This window comes from Plecotus auritus, assembly GCF_963455305.1.
Source record: "Plecotus auritus genome assembly, chromosome: 2".
Lineage (NCBI taxonomy): Eukaryota > Metazoa > Chordata > Mammalia > Chiroptera > Vespertilionidae > Plecotus > Plecotus auritus.
This window is the reverse complement of record NC_137771.1, coordinates 41728452-41746236: the sequence shown is the minus strand read 5'-3', so window position 1 is coordinate 41746236 and position 17785 is coordinate 41728452. Positions and strand designations below refer to the sequence as shown.

At 43.8% G+C, this 17785-nt stretch overlaps 1 protein-coding gene across 3 annotated transcripts in view; it reads left to right on the top strand.

The window, feature by feature from the left end:
- The first annotated feature begins 1885 nt into the window (after nt 1-1885).
- The window catches only part of DAB1 (DAB adaptor protein 1), a 1124084-nt gene continuing 1108184 nt past the window's right edge, over nt 1886-17785 (top strand). For all 3 annotated transcript variants that reach the window (XR_013960044.1, XM_080658163.1, XM_080658159.1), the window contains exon 1: nt 1886-2158. The gene's annotated coding sequence lies outside the window, so the exon portion shown is untranslated. The remainder of the gene's footprint in view (nt 2159-17785) is intronic.

The following is a 17785-nucleotide window of genomic DNA, read 5'->3' as shown; positions in this document are numbered from 1 at the left end:
CCGGGAGAGTCGGTTGTTAACCAGCACACAGTGATGCTGGGAGGGAAGGGGAGAAGAAGAAAAGGGTATTAATATTTAAGGTGCACTGTATGTATTGAGCGCACCCTTATAGCATCTCCTTTAGTCTTCACAACAACTCCTGGGGGGCAGATACGGACCCTATTTTATAGATGAGGCCATTAAAACATTGAGAGACTTCATAATTGTTCAAGAACTCACAATACATAACAGAGCAGAAATTCATAGTCAGGTCTCACATTCTCTTTGATAACCACGCAGCATTCCAAAGATGCACCCATTAGCATCTGTCCTTTCCATGATCTCCAGTCCAAGCTTCAGTGAGATAGTAAACCAGTTTCTAGGACCACTTAAGAGAGAAGATCCCTGTTTGGATGTCAGTATCCCAGCACCCAAATAAAACTGGCCTGGAGAAAGATGGGGGTTGTTGTAGTATATTGAGCTGGTTATAGGGAATGGGTTGACTGTCTTTGAGACCCACAGTTCTGGGTCTCAATTGGATAAATGCTTCAGGGTCTCAGAAATTAGGCAACATTATTGGACTGGGGTCACTTGAAACATTCAGGCATGGAGAGGGAGAAAGTCAAGAGTGCCTGAGTCCAAGTGTCCTCTCTGCTACTTCACCAAGCTGGGGTTCAGCTCCCTCATTTGTAAAGGGGGACAATATCCACACCTACCTGTGTCACTTCATTGGGTGTCTGTGGTGCCAGTGGGGGAAGTTCTCTGGAATCTGTCACACTGCACAGATGCAAGGGAATCATCATGTGTCTCAGTGAGAACCTCTCTTCTTGTTGCTAAGAGAGGACTGTTTTCCTTTCCTGCCATCTCTGGCTCTATGCACCTCCAGGCCTTTTTCCTTCTGTTTTTATACCTCCAGTGCTTCATATGTTGATGTCCTGCATGAGGGTGTTATAAAGGAAGAAAAACATCAAAATGACCTAAACAGGATGGAAATCAGTTTCCTGCTTGGGAAGATGACAGTTGGGTGCAGGGCCAGCATTACCAATGCCAGCCTCTCCCCAGGGGCTGAGAGGAACTCGCCCTGGATCCACCAGGTCACCCCTGCCAGGCCCTAGTCAGGACAGTTCCAGGATAGGGGTGACAACTACACACTCTTCCCCTAAATAGGGAGAGAGGTACTGCCCTGATCTACTGCAATCAGTAAGTACTGATTGGATTGTTGATGGTTGCTGATATGCTATTATCCCAGGAAGGGCAGACCTGCACTGGATAAAGGAAGAAAAGCCCTATCACTGCTGTCACTTCACATGTGTCCCTCTCTGTGCTTATCACATTTGATTCCCATGGAACTGTTCATCTGATTCCCATGTTGCAGATAGAGAAATGGCAGCTCCATCATCGGGCCATTTGCTTAAGGTCTCACAACTGCAAATGGAGCCCTGTCTCCTGTGGCCACACCCTTGAATGTGGGGAGTGCAGACATGTGTCCCTGGGGCTGTGTACATGCAGTAGAGTATGTGTGTGCTGCTGCAAAGCTTCATGTGTGGGCTGACTCCAGCGAGGATGAGGCCCCTAAAAAGCACACTGCAGGCCAAGACTCCTGCAGGCCCCAGCTCAGAGCGGGCTCCCGCCTAATAAATCGTCATTGCTTGGCCTACAGTCCAGACTTCCCTGGGAACAGACAATTCCAAAGGGCGAGGACAGCAAGATGGCTGCAAGTTTTAGGCATCTCTGAGATCGGAGCGGGGAGGGAGTCCGGGGGTGGGTGCTGAGGTCTCTCACCCCTCGCGTGCTCACACCCTGGCCAGGTCCAGATTCACCGCTGTTGCCGGGCGCCTGCATTCTGCGCTAGGTGGCGAAATGCTGTAGGGCTCCCCTATTCGGGGGAATGCGGTAGTGATGTAGAAGGTATGAAAGATGTGGCCTGCAGAGAGCCCGCACTATCTCTGCCGCCGCTACTGCTGCCGCCGCTGCTGCCACTGCTGCTACTGCTGCTGGCAGAGCTGCAGGGAGTGAGCATCCCCAGTTCGGGATACACAGCTCCACTGCATCTCCCGCGTCCTGGCCCACACGGACCTGCCCACCCCTGGGAACAAAAGCGGTCCTGCTCGCCCTCTCCTGAAGCCGGAGGATGATTCGGGAGGGCTGAGTGGAGAGTGAGGTCCTCGGCGGCTGGAAGGTAGGAGAAGGTGTTGCGCCTGCTGCCCCGGGGTGGGAGTCTCTGAGTGGGTGCGCCGGGCAGGCGAGGGGACCAGTGTCCCGCTGGCGCTGCCCGGACGACGAGGTGGTCATCTGGAACGCTGCGCTCTCACTCCCGTAGCCCGCCCATCCTGGGTAGGAGCCGCGCTCCCGCAGCCGCGAGGGAGCCCCCCTGGGTGGGAATCGGAGGCAGCGGAGGAAAAGTCTGCAGCTGAACCCGGGCTGCGGAGGGCTGCCCGAGGCACTTGGCGGAGCGCGACTCTCTGAGAAGCAGGCGGCAGCTGCAGTGTGCGCAAAGTTTTGGGCGGAGCGGAAGGCGCAGCGAGGGCCACGGTGCAGAGCCGCAAGTTGTGGCCAGAGCCGGAGGGCGACCCTGGAGCTCCGAGTAGATCGCGGAGACGGGGGCAAGTAGCTTTTGCTCCCCCAACGCCAGCCAAGGCTGGTGGACGCGCAGCCTTTAACCCTTCCGGCTCGGGGAAACAAGTTCATCCTGGGCGGAGGCGACTGGACGCAGGCTGGCTGGGCAGCTCCAGGCCCCCAGCTCAGTCCGGTGGTCTTGGCGCATGTCCCCGCTCATTCCGGGTTTTCTGTTCTTTCCTGTTTACTTGTGTCCAGAAACCAGACAAGCTTGGCTGGGGGTCTTCGCCATCCGCCTCCCCCCCTCCCCGCAACCCCGCGGCCCCCAGCTGGGCTCTTTGATGCTGCCTTGAAAAATGAGATGATTAATCAATTAGGTTAGTGGCCAATTAGGCATAACCTTGTAGAAAAATAATTATGCCCGCTCCCTGGGCTTTCGCTGGTGATGAGGTGGGAATGCAGCCCAGGTGGAGGGGCTGTTCTGAAAAGATAGGGCTGATCAGGGAATTTCTGGAAATTTAAGATTAACAAGATTCTAATGTGTGGTGGTGGCGGAGGTTGTCTGAGTGCTGTAGGGGTGTGTGTGTGTGTGTGTGTGTGTGTGTGTGTGTGTAATTTTGCCAAGGAAGTTAACCCTTAACAACACAGCCTGGGTGGACTTGGCAGGCAGCGTGTTTCCCACAGCTCAGGAAGGTGTGTCCCGGGCTGCCAGCCCCACCCCCTCCTCTCTGAGGGGCTCTCCCTGTAAATCCCTCTCGGTGGCTTTGCGGCCGCTTTGGGAGGCTGAGTTGGAATGAATGCATTTTAGTTTCATGTCCGGGGAACCCTGTCGTGGCCGAGGGAGGTTTCTGTGCTGTGCTTTTTGAGGACACATTTCTCCTCCTCGTGTTAAATAAAGCCCAGTCTCGGGCTGGGAAGTTCTGCGGCTGAGCGGGGCTTCCTCTCCCGTCTTTGGGAGTGACGGCGGGTTTGGCACTGCAGTGTTCCAGTACAGCCATATTAAAAGATCCTCAGAGCTGGAGCCCTCCACCACCCACCACCGCAGCCCGTCTTCAGCAGACTCCCCTGCTCCAGCCTGCTTTCCGGGAGCATGCAGCAGATGTCTGAGTGTGCTGTGTGCATTTTAACCCCTTTCTGTGTCTATTTTAAGCTTCTCTTACCTATTTATACCTCTATACCCTACATAGTAGATTTTTGTTCAGAAGGCAAACACCTAGAGGTGTTCTCAGAGCAGAGGGATTTTTGCAACAGGTCCCAGGTCTGGATTTTCTGCTAAAGGGTCCCCCTGGCATTTGGCAACCTGGGACCCCAGTCTCTCCTTTAGTGACGGATCAGGGGTCTCTGAGATCCCCTGCAGTGCTGACATTAGCTGGTTCTGAGTTTTATGGCTTGTCCTCCCTTTGGAGCTGAGCGGGAGGAGCAGCTGAGCAGGGCAGTGTGACAGCAGCAGTGGCACCTCACTCCCTGTGGGAAGGGATGGGACTGGCTGGCTGGGGCTTATTAGCATATAGGAATCACCCAGCCATAAGGCTGCCTGGTGATGCTGGTGTCCAGGGACCACTGGGAGCCATGGGCTCCATCCGCCTTCCTCAAAATGAAGGGCCACCATTCAGCCCTTCTCTTTTCCAAGATGATTTTTTCCTTGAAGCTGGACTCAGTCATTCACCTTACTGTGACCATATTTATCAGTCAAACTCTTATACTAGCAAAGACCTTGCTCCGTATCTAAAATTGAAGCTTTTTAATATAGTGGGAAGGGATATGGGGGAGAGGAAAGGAAAGAGGGAAAGAGGAAGAGGTGTGGAGGGATAGTGGTAAGAGAAATATAGAAACACAGAGACAGTTTAAGACTTCAAATACAGCCAGACTGGGAAGGAGGTTGGAGAGACAGAAAATGAGAGAAGAGGAGGAGGAGGAGGGAGAAGGGAAGAAGAGGAGGAGGAAGAGGAGGAGGAGGAGGAGGAGGAGGAGGAGGAGGAGGAGGAGGAGGAAGGGTAGACAACACAGGTAGTGGAGGGAAAACAGAGAAGGGAAGAGAAGCACCCACATGAAGCAAGATCTTACCTATCATATGCTTGAAGAAAATGTAAAGGAAAACCCCAAACTGCCAAAGACTCATTTCAGATAGACTTGCTTTTGACTCAGCTTTTATGTAATGAGGTAATTACTTATGAAATGAACATTGCACCACACAAAGCCATTAACTCGGTTTCTCGTTTCTTCCTTGAATGGGGACTCTAGTCATTGGGGTTGGAGTTCAGAAGGGATCTGTCTGCTTAGGAGATGCGCTTTGCTTAGCCCCAGAGCATACTCCTGTTTGGGCCAAATTGGGGCACTCCAATTGGACAGGCTGGGTGTTGGAACAACTTTGGAGGGGAGATTTTTGGTTTCTAGATCTGTCTTCCATGTAATGGGTGACGTTTTAAAAAGTGTATTTTTAGTTTATTTATCCTTGAAGGAAAAAAGAAACATGAGGGATGGTATACCTGCCACCCAGAACTGAGTGATGGGGGAACAGGATTTCAATTCATTTTCTCCTCTCAGCCTCCTTGTCCCCATTTCGGACCATCCTCGGAGCCTCCTGACTCATCTCCTAGCCTCCAGTGTGGGCTTGGCATCACCTTTCTAAAACATCGCTTTCATCATGTTACTCCCTAGATCAGAAAACGTAAATGTTTCCCTCTGCCTAAAGCATATCATTCAAATCTCTGACCATAGGCCTCAAGGTCTTTCATAGCTTGGCTTTCTACTTCTCTCCTAATGGGCTTCACACTCACAGACACACACACACAGCATCATATACTCTTTCACACATCCTCTCACACATATATATACACACATACACACACACACACACACACACACAAACTCACACCCTCTCACACACATAGCATCACACACCCTCACGCACACACTTACACACACATAGACAAACTCACACCCTCTCTCACACAGCATCACATACTCTCTCTCACACACACGCTTACACACACATAGACAAACTCAGACCCTCTCTCACACACAGCTTCACCCACCATCACACACACCCTTAATAGGAGAAAAGTCTGGCTGTTAGGGATGGTAGGACTGCTTCCTAATTCTCCCCATTTGCATATCTAAAGCATTACACATATCCTCACAGACATACTAGTACACACATACCCTCACACACACTCACACACACTCATATGCACACTACACTTACATCACCTGCACACCACACCCATGCCTTTCATACCTTGGCAGGTGTAACATTTCTACTCCTTTACCTGAAAAACTACTCATCCTTCAGGATCCATCTCAAAAGCAACATCCACTCAGAGTTCCCTTTCCCTCAGTGAGCTTGTGTTTCCTTAACCCTCTGGACACCCTCTCTTGAAGAACTCTGTTATAATTCTTCATCAGTTCCCCTCCCAATAGGTAGTAAGTTATCCCCCTCCCAAGTGGGGATAATTTATGTACCTCTTCAATCTCAGGGCATAACAGTGCTTGGCACAAGGTGCACGATTGACATGGAATACATTCATTTTAAGAGTTTCTAAAGATTAACATTCATGACATCTTGTTCACTTACAATTTTCTCTTACTCTTATTTTTATTTTACTTTCTTTTGGTTGAAAAATAATACAGGCTTTAAAAACTTCAAAAAGGTACAGGAGTATGTAAAAAGTGACAATCTGCCCTAGCTGGTTTGGCTCAGTAGATAGAGCGTCGGCCTGCAGACTGAAGGGTCCCGGGTTCGATTCCAGTCAAGGGCACATGCCAGGGTTGTGGGCTCGATCACCAGTAGGAGGCATGCAGGAGGCAGCCGATCAATGATTCTCTCTCATTATTGATGTTTCCATCTTTCTCTCCCTCTTCCTTCCTCTCTGAAATCAATAAAAATATATTTAAAAAAAGTGATAATCCTTTCCCCCATCACCCCTAAATATCCTTTATTTTTTAATGCACATGTTATTAAATACTTGCATTTCTTCTTGACCTTTGTTATATGTCTTATTTTCCTAACTAGTTCATATGCAGGGGTCATGCAATGTGTATCTATGTTTGTCCCAATAATGCTTAATACAGTGTTGTACATGTAATATGTGCCCAGCAAATATGAAATACTGGTTGGGTTCATTTTTAAAATTACGTTAAATAAATGGCTTCACTAATCTTCACTATAGCCCTGTGTGATTTGTGCTATAATCCTTATTTTACAGATAAAGAAAATTAGGCTTCAAGAGATAATATCAAGTGGCCAGGTCAGAAAGGGAAGGAGTAGGGGGGTCTGGATTCAAACCCAGATCTCCTTTATTTGGTTGCCTCTGCTCTTTTGCTCTACTCCATAAGTGGTGTGTAGGTACCTAGAGGAAAGGCATCTAACTCAACTTTATATGCCTAATACTTGCTCAGAGCTTCACAGTTGTCCTTTCAACGAGGTGTCATTATCCTTTTCCAGATGAGAAAGGGAAGCACATGTGAGAAACTAATGTGAGTTTTTAAAAAACACTGTCATTTAAAAAAAACACTGCTTTGAGTCATCTGTTATTTGGTGACTGCCCTTTCATTTATCTCTTTAGACATATGTACTGGCATATGTAAATTGACATAATTTTACATCTAGGCCAAGCCCCTAGAGCTGGGAAGAAGTGGAAGGTATTGAATCCAGGCCTTTGGGCCCAAGGCTCACTCCCTATTCTTAGATGTGAGAGTTGATCTTAGAACGGGATAGGGACTTACTGGGACAGAAGTCTGGCTGGTAGGGCTCCTTCCCAATTCTGCTCATCTGCATACCTGAAGTCTTCTTTGAATGAGAACCATGGGCAGAGTTATTTTCTTGAGACTAGTGAGCAACTATGGACATAACAAAACCGAATGGGTTGGTTTGAGACTTCAGTGTTGGGCTATTTTGTCAGTGAGGCAGTGGGTGCTGGAGGCCTGGAGAGCTTGGCTATCACATCTGCTATCTGGGTGGGACACAGCTCCTATTATTGAGTGCTTGATGTATGTCAGGCACTAGGTTGGGCATACAACCTGTATTCTCTCATTTAATTCTCCTAATAAGCCTAGGAATAGTATTAAGATCCTGACCTAGAACAGTGCCTGGCACAATAAATATCAATAAAATATTTGCTGAGATTTTATGAGTAGAGAAAGAAACCATGGAGCAGAGATATTAACTTATCCTAGCTTACTCGCTAGTGCATTTCAGAACTTGGATCTGAACTAAACTCTTTCTGACTTAGAGACTGTACTCTTTTCTTCTGATTGGAAATCCCAACCAGTTAACATAATAGAACTTGAACTTGCAGATACTTTTGCCCAACTGCTTTATTTAAGAGGGAAAAGTCACCTGGCCAGTGTGGCTCAGTTGATTGGGTGTTGTCCCATGCACCAGGAAGTCACAGTTCAATTCCCGGTCAGAGTACATGCCCAGGTTGTAGGCTCAATCCCCAGTAGGGGATGTGCAGGAGGCAGCCGATCGATGTTTCTCTTTCATCGGTGTCTCTATTTCTCTCTCCCCTCCTCTCTCTGAAATCAATAAAAACATTAAAGAAGAGAGAGGGAAAAGTTTTACTATGGATAAAGTGCTTCTGTCAACACTTTGGATTGATTGACTTACTTAATTTTTCTATTCTCCAAATAAAGAATAAGAGGTGCAGATAAGCAGTAAAGATGAGATTTGAACACATCTTTGCTATTCAAGTGTATAAGATTCTGGACCAGTTTAAGAACCTGGAGTAACTTAGCAGTAGAATTGTTGTCATCATCATCATCATAATCATCGTCATCATCACCACCACCACCATTGTCATTGTCATTGTCCCTGCTGATGCTTTCATAGTAATTATCTTTTTGAAGTACCTATCTTGTGCTTATGCACACTTTTCATATATTATCCCATTAATTCTTGAAACAACTCCATATTTCCATAAAAGGAAACTGAGGCTTAATGAGGTTAAATCAGTGCTCAGAGTCACGTGGCCAGTAAATGCAGGACTGAGGTGGGAACCCATGTGTCTGGTATCAACATCTGTTCTCATTTTCGTTCTTCAGACTCTTTTTTTCACTGATCCTTGTTGCTGCTCTTAAGATCCAGCACAGCATGAAATGATGAAATTTTTCTTGGTTTGTTTTTTATTGTTAACCCAATGCTCAGAAAGATTATTGTTTAAAAAGAAATAGGCTTTGCATTTCAGAGACCAGAGTTTTTCTCCTATTCTACTCTCAGGTGTATAAAGGGTCACCTGATTGTTCTGTCTGTCTCTTTCAATTTCCTAGAAATAGGATAATAATATTACCTGCCGTGCTTCCTAATATGGTGATAGAAATAGGAATGTTGGGGCCCCTGTGATTTTAACCTCCACTTACAGAGCAAGAGGCACCTTGTAAACGAGAGAAGGGAATGTTTCTCCGGTTGAAATCAACTCCCTTGGGCTGCTGTGTGGCACTGGTTGCTTTAGGCAGGAAGTGAGCATTACTTGGTGACATCTAGGCTCTTTCCTGGTTGGTGAAAATGCAAGGATACTTTATCATTAATACTGGTTCACTTATGACTTATAAAACAGTCATATTGTGGAGGAGAGCAGACCCAGTGACATTAAATAACCATCAATTTATTATGCAAAGTACATGAAGTTCCTATCTCAAAGGGGGAAGAATTAACCATAAATGAATACCCAATAAATAATTCATTTGTACTCATAGACTTTTAATAAATAAAACCAATTCTTTTTTTCTGAAATGAGCTCTGAACCTCAGGTTTTAAGACTTCTTATTCAATTAACATGCAGAATGCAACTTCTTGTTTCAAAATGACCATTTTTTTTGGAAACTTGAGCTTAGATCTTTAGTGACATTTTTCTCTAAGCAAATATTTACAGCTGAGTTGGAAACTGACAAGAAGAAGGATTTGAAATGAAAATGTTACCAAACCAAGTTTACATCTGAATGGAACACATGGTGTCACCATGGGCAGAGTCCTAAGAACTCAAAATATTTGTCTATTTGTAGACTAGTGGAGAAACCAAACTGTTTTCATTTGTTAATGTTAACTCTAAAAATCGCATTTTTGTCTATGCATCTGGTGGCCAGTTCTACTTATCTGTTTGGTTTTACTATGGTCACGGGGCTCCAGCCATTGTTTCTTCCTTATCTTCTGTTCCCGATGAGGTGGACTCACCCAGGGTTAGTCCCCATGCTTATTGTAGTCTACCTGCACACTTCTACTTATGCTGTTTTTCCTGCCTGGAACAACCTCCCTTTTCAAATCTCCTCCCAATCCAGTAGTCTCTTAAAGCTGAGGTCTGAAGCCTTCTTAGTTAACTCCACTTAATATTGACCAGCACTGACAGTGTTTTTTAAAATGACAGTATTTTTTAAAAATCACCTTATTATTAAAATTTCAAATCATATAAATAATAGAAGTTAATCATAAAAAGATGCAAAAGCATAGAAAAATATAAGGAGCCCTGGCCGGTGTGGCTCAGTTTGTTGGGCATCATTTTGTGCACCAACAGGTTGCTGGGTCGATTCCTGGTCAGAGCCCATGCCTGGGTTGCAGGTTCACAATCCCCAGCAAGGGGCATGCAGGAGGCAGCTGATCAATGTTTCTATCTCTATCTCTCCCTTCTTCTCTCTAAAAATTAATAAAAGTATTTAGAAAAATATAAGGAGTTACTAAAAGTCACTTAAAATTCCAGTTCTTTGTTATCTATTATTTGGTGACAATTCTTCCCTTTATATCTTTATTTTTTTTTTTTCAAATTTTTATTAAGGTATTATATGTGTACATATCTTACCATTGCCCCCCACCCCCACGCCACTCCCATACATGCCCTCACCCCCCAATGTTTTGCATCCGTTGGTTACTCTTATATACATGCATATAAGTCCTTCAGTTGATCTCTTATTTCCCCCACCTCTCCCTAACCTTACCACTGTAATTTGACAGTCTGTTTGATGCTTTACTGCCTCTGTAACTATCATTTTGTTCATCAGTTTATAATGTTTTTCATTATCCCCAAATGAGTGGGATCATGTGGTATTTTTCTTTCATTGACTGGCTTATTTCACTTAGCATAATGTTCTCTAATTCCATCCAAGTGCCTACAAATGGTAGTAATTCCTTCTTTTTTACGGCAGCATAGTATTCCATTGTGTAGATGTACCATAGTTTTCTGATCCAGTCATCTGCTGATGGGCATTTAGGCTGTTTCCAAATCTTAGCTATTGTAAATTGTGCTGCTATGAACATAGGGGTGCATATATCCTTTCTGATTGGTGTTTCTGGTTTCTTAGGATATATTCCTAGGAGTGGGATTACTGGGTCAAATGGGAGTTCCATTTTCAGTTTTTTGAGGAAACTCCATACTGTTCTCCACAGTGGCTGCACCAGTCTGCATTCCCACCAGCAGTGCACGAGGGTTCCTTTTTCTCCGCATCCTCGCCAACACTTGTCGTTTGTTGATTTGTTGATGATAGCCATTCTGACAGGTGTGAGATGGTATCGCATTGTTGTTTTGATTTGCATCTCTCGGATAATTAGTGACTTTGAGCATGTTTTCATGTGTCTCTTGGCCTTCCTTCTGTCTTCTTTCGAAAAGCTTCTATTTAGGTCCGTTGCCCATTTTTTTATTGGATCATTTATCTTCCTTTTATTAAGTTGTATAAGCTGCCTGTAGATGTTGGAAATTAAACCTTTATCAGTGATACCATTTGCAAATATGTTCTCCCATACAGTGGGGTTTCTTGTTGTTTTGTTGATGGTTTCTTTTGCTGTGCAAAAGCTTTTTATTTTGATGTAGTCCCATTTGTTTATTTTCTGTTTGGCTTCCATTGCCCTAGGGGCAGTATCACTGAAAAAGTTCTTTTGGCATATGTCTGAGATTTTGCTGCCTGTGGATTCCTCTAGTATTTTTATGGTTTCCCGTCTTATATTTAAGTCCTGTACCCATTTTGAGTTTATTTTTGTGTATGGTGTAAGTTGGTGATCTAGTTTCATTTTTTTGCATGTATCTGTCCAATTTTCCCAACACCATTTATTAAAGAGACTGTCTTGACTCCATTGTATGCTCATGCCTCCTTTGTCAAATATTAAATGTGCATATTGGTTTGGGTCGATATCTGGATTCTCTATTCTGTTCCATTGATCTATATGTCTGTTCTTGTGCCAGTACCAGGCTGTTTTGATGACAGTGGCTTTGTAATACAGCTTGAAATCTGGTATTGAGATCCCTCCTACTTTATTCTTCTTTCTCAGGATTGCTGTGGCTATTCGGGGTCTTTTTTTATTCCAGATGAATTTTTGGAGAGTTCTTTCTAGGTCTGTGAAATACGCCGTTGGTATTTTAATGGGGAGTGCATTGAATCTATAGATTGCTTTGGGTAGTATGGACATTTTAATGATGTTGATTCTACCAATCCATGAACATGGTATGTTCTTCCATCTGTTTACATCTTCCTCTATCTCTTTTTTCAGTGTCCTGTAGTTTTCCGCATATAGGTCTTTTACCTCCTTGGTTAGGTTTATTCCTAAGTATCTTAATTTTTTTGGTGCGATGGAAAATGGGATTGCTTTTTTAGTCTCTCTTTCTGTAAGTTCATTGTTGGTGTATAGAAATGCCATAGATTTCTTGGTGTTAATTTTGTATCCTGCTACATTGCCGAATTCATTTATTAAGTCTGTTAGTTTTTTGATGGAGTCTTTCGGGTTTTTTATGTACAATATCATGTCATCTGCAAATAAGGACAGCTTTACTTCTTCTTTTCCAATTTGGATGCCTTTTATTTCTTCTTCTTGTCTAATTGCAATGGCTAATACTTCCAGTACTATGTCAAACAGGAGTGGTGAGAGTGGGCATCCCTGTCTTGTTCCTGTTCTTAGGGGAAATGGTTTTAGTTTTTGCCCATTGAGTATGATGTTAGCTGTGGGTTTATCATATATAGCTTTTATGATGTTGAGGTATGATCCTTCTATTCCCACCTTGTTGAGAGTTTTTATCAAGAAAGGGTGTTGGATTTTGTCAAATGCTTTTTCTGCATCAATTGATATGACTATGTGATTTTTATCTCTCAATTTGTTTATGTGATGTATCACATTTATTGATTTTCGGATATTGAACCATCCTTGCATTCCTGGGATAAATCCTACTTGGTCATGGTGTATGATCTTTCTGATGTACTGCTGGATCCTATTTGCTAGAATTTTATTGAGGATTTTGGCATCTACATTCATGAGGGATATTGGCCTGTAATTCTCCTTCATTGTGTTGTCTTTATCTGGTTTTGGTATTAGGGTGATGCTGGCTTCATAGAAGGAGCTGGGAAGTGTTCCTTCCTCTTGAATTTTTTGGAATAGTCTGAGGAGGATAGGTTTTAGTTCTTCCTTGAATGTTTGGTAGAACTCTCCTGTGAAGCCGTCTGGCCCCGGGCTTTTGTTTGCCGGAAGCTCTTTGATGACTGCTTCAATTTCTTCCATAGTTACTGGCATGTTGAGCTGTTTAGATTCTTCCTGATTGAGTTTTGGAAGGTTATATTTTTCTAGGAATATGTCCATTTCCTCCAGGTTGTCCAGTTTGTTGGAATAGAGTTGTTCGTAGTATTTTTTAACGATCCTTTGTATTTCGGCAGGATCTGTTGTTATTTCACCTCTTTCATTTCTGATCTTGTTTATTTGGGTCCTCTCCCTTTGCTTCTTGGTGAGCCTGGCTAGAGGTTCATCAATCTTGTTTATCCTTTCAAAGAACCAGCTCTTGGTTTTGTTGATCTTTTGTATTGTTTCTTTGGTCTCTATGTCGTTTATCTGTGCTCTGATCTTTATTATTTCCTTCCTTCTGCTTACACTGGGCTTTTCTTGTTGCTCTTTTTCTAACTCTTTGAGTTGTTGGGTTAGGTAATTTATTAACCCTGTTTCTTGTTTTTTGCAGTAGGCTTGTAGAGCTATGAACTTCCCTCTCAAGACTGCTTTCGCTGTGTCCCATAGATTTTGGATTGTAGTGTTTTCATTGTCATTTGTTGTCATGATGTTTTTTATTTCTTCTTTGATCTCTCTGGTAACCCAGTCATGGTTTAATAGCATGCTGTTTAGTCTCCATGTGTTTGATTTCTTTGGGTTGTTTTTATTGTAGTTGATTTCCAGTTTTATGCCACTGTGGTCTGAGAAGATGCTTGATATGATTTCTATCTTCTTGAATTTGAAGAGACTTTGCCTATGTCCCAACATATGGTCTATCTTTGAAAATGACCCATGTGCGCTTGAGAAGAATGTATATTCTGTGGCTTTGGGGTGAAATGTTCTGAAGATGTCAATTAATTCCATCTGGTCTACTGAGTCATTTAGGATTGATGTTTCTTTGCTGATGTTTTGTTTAGAGGATTTGTCCAATGGTGATAGTGGGGTATTAAAGTCTCCTACTATGATTGTATTGCTGTCAATGTCTCCCTTGATATCCTCCAGGAGTTTTATTATGTATTTGGGTGCTCCTGTATTGGGTGCATATATGTTTACCAGAGTTATTTCTTCTTGTTGGATTGCTCCCTTTAGTATTATGAAATGGCCTTCCTTATCTCTTGTTATGTCCTTCAGTTTGAGATCTAATTTGTCAGAAATAAGTATTGCTACCCCAGCTTTTTTTTCAGTTCCATTTGCCTGGAAAACCTTTTTCCATCCCTTCACCCTCAGTCTGTGTGCGTCTTTTTTTCTGAGGTGGGTTTCTTGTAGACAGCAGATATATGGGTCGTGTTTTCTTATCCAATCCATTACCCTATGCCTTTTGATTGGGGCATTTAATCCATTTACATTTAAAGTTATTATTGATAGGTACTTATTTGTCGCCATTCCTATTCTTTACCCCTGTGTTACTTCTTCGCTTCCTGTTTCTTTCTTTCTTTCTTTCTTTCTTTCTTTCTTTCTTTCTTTCTTTCTTTCTTTCTTTCTTTTTTTTTTTTACAGTAGACCCTTTAGCATTTCTTGCATTGCTGGTTTGGTGGTAATAAATTCCCTTAGTCCTTTTTTGTCTGTGAAGCTCCTGATTTCACCTTCAATTTTGATTGACAGCCTTGCTGGGTACAGTATTCTTGGATTCAGCCCCTTTCTTTGCATGACTTTGTATATTTCATTCCATTCTCTTCTGGCCTGATGAGTTTCTGTTGAGAAATCAGTTGCTAGTCTGATGGGGGTTCCTTTGTATGTAACTTTCTGTCTCTCTCTTGCTGCTTTTAAGATTCTTACTTTGTCGTTGGTGTTTGCCAATTTAATTATAATGTGCCTTGGCGTCGGTCTTTTGGGGTTCATTTTGCTTGGGACTCTGTGAGCTTCTTGGATTTGTGTGTGTTTTTTCTTCCCTATATCTGGGAAATTTTCTGTCATTATTTCTTCAAAGAGGTTTTCTATTCCTTGCTCAGCTTCCTTTCCTTCTGGAACCCCTATTATGCGGATGTTGTTTTGTTTCGTGTTGTCCCAAAGTTCCCTTAGACTCTCCTCCTGCCTTTTAATTTTTTTTTCTAGAAGTTGCTTTTCTTGGGTATTTTTTTCCATCTTGTCTTCTAGCTCACTGATGCGGTCCTCTGCTTCTTCTAGTCTACTCTTGATGCTTTCTATTGAGTTCTTTACAGCAGCGATGTCATTTTTCATTTCTTCTTGGTTCTTCTTCATTTCCTCTTGGTTCTTGCTCATATTGTCGAATTTGTCTTCCATTCTTTTCAGCCACCTTATGACCATTTCTCTGAATTCTTTTTCTGGAAGGTTGCTTGCCTCCATTTCGTTTACTTCCTTTTCTGGTGATGCCTGCTTTTCTTTCATATGTGGGCTGCTTCTTTGTCTCCCCATGGTCTCTCTTCTCTGGGTGTCTGGTTATGTAGTTCTCTCTCTCCTGGGTTGATTTAAAGGCACAAAATACAGCACTACCAGGTACAACTCACAAGGCACTGAACAGGAATGTATTCACGATATTAATAACCTCCAATAAAGGTGACCACCAGAGAAAGGCAAATTAGGTGATAGGAGAGAAAGAAGAAGAGGAAAAAAGAAAGAAAGAAAGAAAAAAAGAAAAAAGGAGTGTGAAAATGAAATTGGGAAAAGGGACAGTAAAGAGAAAAAAAAAAGTAAGAGAGACAAGAAAGTGACTAAGAGAGAAAGGGGAACAGACTATATATATTGGGGATAAAACTCCAATAGAACAATCACTAATCCCAGCAAATGCCAGCAACAAGTGCCTGGGGATTAGTACAAACTACAACACCAACTAATATGGAGTGAGGCAAGGGAAAGCTGAAGCACAAAACAAACAAAAAAATAAACAAAAGAAGAATAAGCAAAACAATCTCACAAAAAAAGCATAAAAATTGGATATAATCTACATTCAAGCAAGCAACAACAAAAGGACAGAGAGAAGGACAAGTTTATGGATAGCTCAGACAGTGAAGGGAGAGGTGTATGTGGACTTGGAGCAGGGGATTGGAGATTAGATATGTAAGTAGGGTGAAATTTTAACAAGGGGTAAACAGAAAGAATAGGGAAAATCTAAAGCAGTAAAAGGGTAAGACAAACAGGACACTGAAAAGGGGGAGGTTAGGAAGAGAGTGATGGCCTAAAGGTAGAGTTGAGATAGAGTAAAACGATGCTAAAGGAAAGATAAAAAATAGAATGTAGAACCCTAATCCCAAAATAAAATGAAGAGAAAATAAAATGACACTTTAAAAAAAAAAAAAAAAGATAAAATAGCAGTAGTGATAATACGGATTGAAAATAAAAATGTAATCATTAAAAAGGTAAAATCAAGTGATGAAAAAAGAAAAAAAAGTTTCTTGATTAAAAGATGCAAAAAATGAAAATAAAAAAAAAATAAAAGGTAAAAATAAAATGTGAAGTAGTGAAGGTCATTCACTTCCTCTGTTTTTCTGTTTGGCACGCCTGTTTCTCAGTTCAGACAGTATTGCAGTTCCCTGCGATCCACTGCTCTTCGGTGTTGTAAGCCAGTCCTGATTTTAAGCAGGCGGTGTGTCTTAATTTCTCGTATTCCTTTATTTTTGATTACACAAGAGTCAATTTGTGATTCAGCCCCTGGGTGGCAGTGTTTCTGGATTGACTTCCGGGTCTATCTATGGCCTCTCTAGGCAGTGTTAGAGCCTTCTTTCCCTGTGGCACTCGCCACCGGCCTGTGGGAGTGGGCTGCCTCAGAGCTGACTCTCTGATGGTCACTCCCCGCTCCGATCCCCAGGTTCCAGAAAAACAACCTTCCCCTGCAGTCTCCCAGGGTGTCCCCAACTGGGTGATCCTATGTATTGGGCTTAGTAATCAGAAGCAAGGATTTGAAGAGGAAAAAGCCCAAGTGTGCGAACTCCAGGACTGCGAGTAAGCCCAGGCACCCAGGGAGCGCACGGGCTGCGCGTAAGTCTGGACTGCCTGAAATTCTTAGGGTGTCCCTGCACTTCAGATCAAAATGGGTTGCTTTTTAGAGTGCCCTTCTCTTAGCAGCTCTGAGGACCCCTTTCCACAATCACAGATCACGCCAGCCCCTACAGCCACGGATTTTTCTAGGCACAGACTTCCCTGGTCCTCCAGCTCCCGCAAAACGCGCGTTCCTCTCTCCCGCCGGGACCAGAGACCTCACCTTATCCCAGGCGAAATCTGACCTTTCCGTGGTGGAGTGTAGAGCTCCTCTGAACCCGTGTGCTTGCGCCAGTTGGGGAGCGTTGTTCTGGGGCTCGCAGCTGTTCCTGGGGTGCCGCAGTTGTGGATTCTCAGGCTTCAGATAAGCTCCACTTTCCAGATCAAGATGGCGCAGACTCCGCGTCCAAGCCCGCAGCTCCGGGAGGGGACCCAGCCGCAGTTGGTGCTGCCAGGTCAGGGGAACCCCGTTCAGCAGTCCCCCACCTCCTTCTGGAATTCAGCTGTCTCCCAACCAGCCAACAAACACTCCTTGTGCGACCCTCAGCTGTTCTTTCTTTCTGCTCCGGGACAAGGCTCGGAACACGTCTGTCTATTCCGCCGCCATTCCCCTTTATATCTTTAGACATATATACTAGCACTAGGGGCCCGGTGCACGAAATTCGTGCACTGCGGGGGGTTGGTCCCTCAGCCCAGCCTGCCCCCTCTCACATACTGGGAGCCCTCAGGGGAAGTCCTACTGAGGTGACCGGGCTGATCAGGGGAAGGCACCAGCCCCATCACCCCACTGCTGCAGCCACTGCCAGTCACCGCAGCCACCAAGGTGTTTTCATCAACACGGACTCCAGTCCCTTCACCATGAAAAAATGACAACTT